The sequence below is a fragment of the Penaeus monodon genome, chromosome 5 (assembly GCF_015228065.2).
Source record: "Penaeus monodon isolate SGIC_2016 chromosome 5, NSTDA_Pmon_1, whole genome shotgun sequence".
NCBI classification, from domain to species: Eukaryota; Metazoa; Arthropoda; class Malacostraca; order Decapoda; family Penaeidae; genus Penaeus; species Penaeus monodon.
In genome coordinates, this window is record NC_051390.1 from 32,811,674 (window position 1) to 32,819,173 (window position 7,500).

The following is a 7,500-nucleotide window of genomic DNA, read 5'->3' on the forward strand; positions in this document are numbered from 1 at the left end:
TGTAATTTTAATAGTAATAATAATAGTAATAATAATAGTAATAATAATAATGATGTTAATAATAATAATAATAGAAAAATGATAATTATAATGATAATAATAATAATAATAATAATAATAAATATATAATAATAATAATAATAATAATAATATAATAATAATAATAATATAATAATAATAATAATAATAATATAAATAATAACAACAATAATAATAATAACAACAACAATAACAATAATAATAATAATAATAATAATAATAATAATAATAATAATAACAATAATAATAACAACAATGAGGATGATGATTATAATAATATTAACAATAATTATTATTATTTCTTTTATTATGATTACAGTTATATTATTATTATTAATGTTATTATTATTATAACTGCTATTGGTATTATTATCAATACTATCATCATTCTCACTATCATTATTATTATTATTATTATTATTATTATTATTAATTATTATTATTATTATTTCGATTATTATTATTACTATTATCATTACTATTATTATTACTATTATCATTATTATTATAAATAAAATGATAATAATAGCAATATAATACTACTAATAATAAGAACAATAATGATCATCGTTGGCACTAAAACTAGTAGTGCTGTTATTCATAAAATGTTGATAATGATGACTATTACTTCTATCGTAATTGATATTACTTTCCTTACCATGGCAAAAATAGTAATACCAATTATTATAATTCTATCATCCTTTCATTACCATTATGTTTGTCATTATTATCATTATTATGAACACAATCTTCTCCATCACATCATTATGATCATTATTACCAGGTACCAATTTCTCTATTCAGTAGTACTATCGCTGGTGCCATTATGTTACCATCATCATTATGAGCAAAATTGATAATAAAACATCCCTAATGATCTATAAAGTTAATAAAGATGGATTCCCGTGCCAGGAGAAAAATGAACAATGATTCCGAATCCTCGAAATACACACGTAAAGCGTGGTTGTATCTAACACACGAATAAATCACAGCGTTGGAGAGAGTCACATAAACAAAACGCAAGCCAGCCAGCCAGTCTAATGAACTACAGGCAATATAATAACCTAGGTGTATGATGTAAAATAATGGAAAAAAGGGGGCTATTTCACAAAACACAACATCCATTTCTTATAAATGAGACTATACTGACTGTAGTTTCATAATGACCTTTCACGGTACCTTGACTGATGAACGTATCGTAGTAATTGAGCAAGTTAGCTCGTTGTAACACTCGGTACAGCTGCAGCTCGGACTCGTTGCTGGGCTGCGACGTCACGGCCACTGCGGGGAGAGAGCGGGGTTAGAGGGCGGTGGACTATGGGTGGGGTGGGGGAGTGGGGGTGTGGGGGAGGCGAAGGTATAGTGGAGGCTCTGTGGATTCTACGGGGGAGGGGGGTAGGGAATGTATGGGGGGGAGGAGGATAGTGGTGATGCAATGGGTTTGGAAAATGTTGGACAGTGGGGTGGTGAGGTGACAGCAGAAGTATAATGAAGACAAAAATATGTGGGGCAGAATACGGTGGGACTTAAATAGGATGAAATGGAGGAAAAATGATGAAGGAGTTGATAAAAGGAGAACAATAATGATTACACAATGTTGATATGAGGAAAATGGTTGTTAACATTATAGTGCCTGATGACTGATATTATCGCTCTAGGTGGTACGGCCGTCTCTGTGATAAAAACCAAAACAGGGTCTCGGTGTTATCACGATAAAAGACTGTGATAATTATGAAACACCTTATATATGTCAAAATGACAAAACTGAAATAAAACACAGCGAAAAAGTATTCAAAATACAGCATAAAATTACACAAACATATAAAATATATCATGAGATGAGAAAATAAGAAAAATGTCAAAAGCCAATTTTTCTGCATATCATTAACATCATAATTAAATATCGAAAGCCACGACTTGCATAAAACATTAAAATGGACAGTTTTCGTTTTAATAAATTGCTCTTTTTCAAATCTTTATCTGCGTTATTTTCTTCCTAAATACTCTGCGATTACACTCCACACCTGCATTGCACTCTCGGCGCCCCCGACAAAGAGTACACGCGAAAACACGCTCAACGTAGGAGGAAAACGGAAGCTTTTCCACACACACACACACACACACACACACACACACACACACACACACACACACACACATAATCCAACACACGCGCCCGCGCCCACGTACCGACGCCGTCTTCCTCGCCGGCGTGCTCCATGGCCGGCGCAAAGGGCGCGAGCTGCCTGCGGCCTTCGCCTACTCACGACGACGACGACGACGACCGCGACGACGACCGTGCGCGTCCCTCCACTACAAAAAACCAAACGACACTAAATGGATCCCATTGACAGACACGTGGGGAACGGACCGGGGGGAGGGACTTGCGGGGGAGGGGGAGGGGCTTCAGGGGGAGGGGGAGGGGAGGACGATGCGTTTGTGGGAGGGGCTTGTAGGGGAGGAAGGAGAGAGGGAAAGGGGCGGGTAGGAGCTAGGGGGGGGAGGGAGAGGAGGGAGGGAGGGTGGGAAGGGAGAGCGTGAAGGTGGGAGGGAAGGGGGAGGGTATGAGGTGGGGAGGGGACGGATTTTAATATCGGGGGGGGAGGGAGGGAGTAGTAAGGGGAGGGATCTTAATAAGGGGGGAGGGGAAGGCGGTCACTAAAAAGGGGGAGGAGGGAGGTTGGGAAAAGGCTCGGCGGCGATGGTGTATAGACAGAGAGAAAGAAAAAAGAAATAGGGGACAGAGAGAGACAAAGAGAGAAAAGGGGCGACATGAGACAAGGATTAGCGGGATATTGGGGAGGCGAGAGGCGGGGGGGGGGGGGCATTAGGGAGGAAGAGATGCAGAGGATAAAGGGGGAGGAGGAAACACGAGATTATGAATGAAGATCTAGGAGCGAGCGAAAGGAAGAGAAAGAAAAACTGACAGACTGATGGTAATAAGGATAGATAAATGAGAAGAGAAAGAAAGAGAGAGAGAGAGAGAGAGAGAAAGAGAGAGAGAGAAAGAGAGAGAGAAAGAGAGAGAGAGAGAGAATGAGAGAGAGAATGAGAGAGAGAGAGAGAGAGAGAGAGAGAGAGAGAGAGAGAGAGAGGAAAGGGAACGACGGAAAGGATGAGAACGGGCGAGAACGGGAGAGGGAGTGATAAAGAAAAGCGGACGGAGGAGGCAAGAGAGCATGGGATGATGGACGGAAATGAATTGAAAAAGAATGAAAAATAGCGAGAGAGATTAAAAAAGAAAAGAATAAGAGTTGATAAAAATAACTGGCAGACTACCAGTTTGTGCGAAAAACCATGAGAGAGAGAGAGAGAGAGAGAGAGAGAGAGAGAGAGAGAGAGAGAGAGAGAGAGAGAGAGAGAGAGAGAGAGAGAGAAAGAGGGAGAGAGGAGAGGAAGAGAGAGAGAGAGGAGAGAGAGAAAGAGAGAGAGAAAGAGGTAGAGAGAAGAGAGAGAGAAGAAGAGAGAGAGAGAGAGAGGAGAGAGAGAGAGAGAGAAGAGAGGAGAGAGAGAGAGAGAGAGAGAAGAAAGAGGAGAGAAGAGGGAGAGAAGAGAGAGAAGAGGAGAGAGAGAGAGAGAGAGAGAGAGAGAGAGAGAGAGAGAGAGAGAGAGAGAGAGAGAGAAGAGAGAGATAGAGAGAGAAAGTAAGTGAGTGAGAGAGAGAAGCTTCCAAGGGTCAGTGAACATGAATGCACAAAATGCTTAAAAACTGCTTTGAGAACACAGAAGAAGTGACATAAAATGAAGCTACTAAGATCCCCTGTCAGTCTTAAGAAATGGAAAAAAGGAGGAAAAAGAAATGAAAATTCCAAACCACCTTTATTTTCTGTGTTCCAGAATTTATTATTATTATTTTTATTATCATTATTTTTTTTTTTTGATCGTTTCTTTCCCCTCTCTCTCTCTTTCTCTCTTATTTCAATCGAAACTCGTTACGTTTTGGATCATTATTTTTATCCCTTATTACCGCAAATAAAATCAGTCGTTGGGAAATTAATCGCTAATGTTCAGTAAGTCAATGAGAATTAACCGATGACACGACAAGAAAGAAAACGGGGAAGGTGACGGATAGGCTGCTAGACGAAGAGGGGGGGGGGCAGAGAGAGACAGAAGGAGAGAAAGAGAGAGAGAGAGAGAGAGAGAGAGAGAGAGAGAGAGAGAGAGAGAGAGAGAGAGAGAGAGAGAGAGAGAGAGAGAGAGAGAGAGAGAGAGAGAGAGAGAGAGAATGATAGATAGACAGACAGACAGACAGACAGATAGATAGATAGAGAGATGCGGACAGACAGACAGACGCAAAGAGAAAAAGAAAGCAAAAATATAAGAGAGAGAGAGAGATGAAGAAAGAGACGGAGAGAAAAAGAGAAAAAACATACGAGGTGTGAAGTCAGGTTGATGAAGGCAAAGAGTAGACAGGCGTATGTCACTCAACCACAAAAAATGTGACACAATAATAACAAAAAAGCGGTGGGATGGAAGCCAGAAAGAGCGGGGTCAAAAGGTGGGAAAGGGGGGGGGGAGGGAGAGGGGAGAGGAAGGCAGAACGAAGAGAGAGAGATGTGAGGAGAGGAGACAGGGGAGAAGATTGGTATATAGGGCGTTTTGATTGGTAAGTAAGCAGGATGAGGCTGATCAATAGATAGATAGAAGATGAATAGTAATAATAATAAATAATAATAATAATAATAATAATAATAAGAGGAAGAAGAAGAAAAGAAGATGATGATGATGATGATGATGATGATGATGATGATGATGATGATGATGATGATGATGATGATGATGATGATGATGATGATGATGAAGAAGAAGGTGATGTTGAAGAAGACGGAGAATAATAATAATAATAAGAAGAAGAAGAAGAAGAGAGAACTGGAGAAGCGAAAAGAAAACCAAGATCGGATAAAAGGCGCTCAAAATTCGGCCCGGACGCGGCTTTCTTCCCTCCGTCCAAAGAAAAGATGTCGACGAAAAAAAATCGTCAGCTCATTATCAGCATGAAAATGTAGAGGTATTATTCAGAATCAAAATATGTTTTAATCCTTGACATCCTTCCGGACGTGAATGAAAAAGCAGTGTTTACAAAAGGGTGATTAAATACCCAAAAAAGGCACTGTTTAACTGGGCATACTGTAAGGGCGAATTTCCAACTCGAACCTCGTTAGAAAGAGACTCTTACTGCTCAATACCAGATTAGTATACACTGCAGCTGCAAGAAGACGAAGAGAGAGAGAAAAAAAGTAATAAAAAAAGGAGAAGAAAAAAAAAGATGCTGTTGTAATTACACCCTTATGGTTTCGAAACCTATATAATGGCGGCGCACACATGGCCCGAGAAAAGAATCAGAAGCTGCGGTCTCCGAATTCGTGTTCTCGCCGTGATAACCGGGTTTTGCTCGCCAAGGGTCGCACTCACGCCATATTTTGAATACAAAACTAAATTTATACGGATTTGATGCCAAGCGTTGAAGCGCGGAACGTTTTAAATCTACGGCAGTCCTTTTTTCTTCTTCTCCTTTTCTTTTCCTCTTTTTTTCTTTTGTCACTCAGCGTCCACTTTTTGTTGTGCTGCTGTTTTCACCTCTCTTCCATTTTCGTCTGCCATTTTCCTCTTGTTTTTAGTCTTTCTACTTCCTTTTTTCTTATTATTTCGTTTTTACTTGCTTTTCCTTCTGCCTTTGTTTTTCTTTCTTTCTTTTCCCTCTTCCCCTTTTTAGTGTAATCCTCCGAATCGCTCAAAGAAGCGGCCGTCGGTCCCAGAGTCGGCGGCGAGGACGCAGTTTTTCGCAAACAAAAATACCTGTGTGGAGGTTTGGTGCCATTAGGTTTTTATGGCATCTACTTTGGCACTGTGCCGCCTCAAAATAGCGGATACTGGCGAACATGTGTCGAGGCCACAAAAATGCTAATGGCACTCGACTTCATGAAAAAAAGAAAGACATTGCACAAACAGACAATGTCAACCTCCCTCTCTTTCCTTGACCTCAAAGCAGCTCTACCGTACAGAGAATATAACACATGTCCGCATCTTTCAGACCTGACTGTAAGTAAACATAACACAATGGCACTTGGCGTTTATAGACGCGGACGGACCCTCATGACGCCGAAGCCACACCGGCCTCTAAGCTTATCACCAAGAAACACGGGATCGTAAATTTTCACACTGTTCAAATCTCACACGCGCAAGCGCGCGCACACACAAACACACACACACACACACACACACACACACACACACACACACACACACACACACACACACACACACACACACACACAACAGCAACAAAAGCAATTCGCCGATCCCATAACAGCGGAAACAGAGCACGGCCAAGGCATGCGCTGCACATACCCACCATAACACGTTAAGCAAATGCAATACTCTCGTTAAGCTCTCCAGTCAAACATATCATGAAAGTTTCCTTAAACTTGGTCTCGGATCTCGGGAATCGATTGGCAAAGCCCTCTCTCTCTCTCTCTCTCTCTCTCTCTCTCTCTCTCTCTCTCTCTCTCTCTCTCTCTCTCTCTCTCTCTCTCTCTCTCTCTCTCTCTCTTCTGTGTGTGTGTGTGTGTGTGTGTGTGTGTGTGTGTGTGTGTGTGTGTGTGTGTGTGTGTGTGTGTGTGTGTGTGTGTGTGTGTGTGTGTGTGTGTGTGTGTGCGTGTATTTATGTATGAACATATACACACCTTTAATATATAACGTTTACATATATTTATATACATACATATACTGTATATATTCCTAATTGCTCGTCTACCTCCCTGCGGCAATTCCTCGCCCATTTTATTGCCTTCCTTCCCCACTCCCTCATTCGTCGCCACGAAAAAGCGAGATAGCACAACGAAGAAAATAACCTGCTGATGAAACTTCTATTTTTAGTTTCCCTCGTTTCTTCTCTTGTCTTATTTTCTCAGTTTTTGACTTCTTACACTTTTCTTTTTTTCTGCTCCGCTTTTTTATTGAGGGAAATGAAACATTAACTTCTTACCAGCTGCCACAGGAGTATTTAGTCTTAAAATTTACGATTTTCACGCATGACATTAAAAGAAAAACAACAAACCAGCGGGTTTTTCCTCTGCCGAGAAGAAAAGGAGAAGGGAAGAGGAGGAGAAGAAGAAGGGGAGAAGGAAAAGGGGGTGAGGGGAGAGGGAGGAAGAAAAGGGGAGATAGGGAAAGGTAAGAAGTAGGGGAGAAGGAAAAAAAGAAAGGAAGAACGGGAGAATGAAAAAAGAGGGGAAGAAGGGGAGATGGAGTAAAAGATAAACAGACGATGAGAAGGAGAAAGGAATAAGATGAGCAGAAGAAGAGGAGGAAGAGGAGATGAATATGGGAAAACGGGAGGAAAGGATGGGGAAGAGGAAAAGGGGGAAAAAGATTAAGAAGTGGAGAATGGGAGAGAAAGGAAGAGAGAGGAGAGGGCGGCGGGCAAGGCAAGGAGTCCTCTGCTGTCACTCCCTACTCGTC

At 41.0% G+C, this 7,500-nt stretch overlaps 1 protein-coding gene across 1 annotated transcript in view; it reads right to left on the minus strand.

The window, feature by feature from the left end:
* The window catches only part of LOC119573172 (NGFI-A-binding protein homolog), a gene marked incomplete at its 3' end in the record, with an annotated part of 122,264 nt that extends 120,947 nt beyond the window's left edge, over positions 1-1,317 (minus strand). Inside the window, 1 exon segment of the mRNA XM_037920241.1 lies at positions 1,219-1,317.
* Between the last annotated feature and the right edge of the window lie 6,183 nt (positions 1,318-7,500).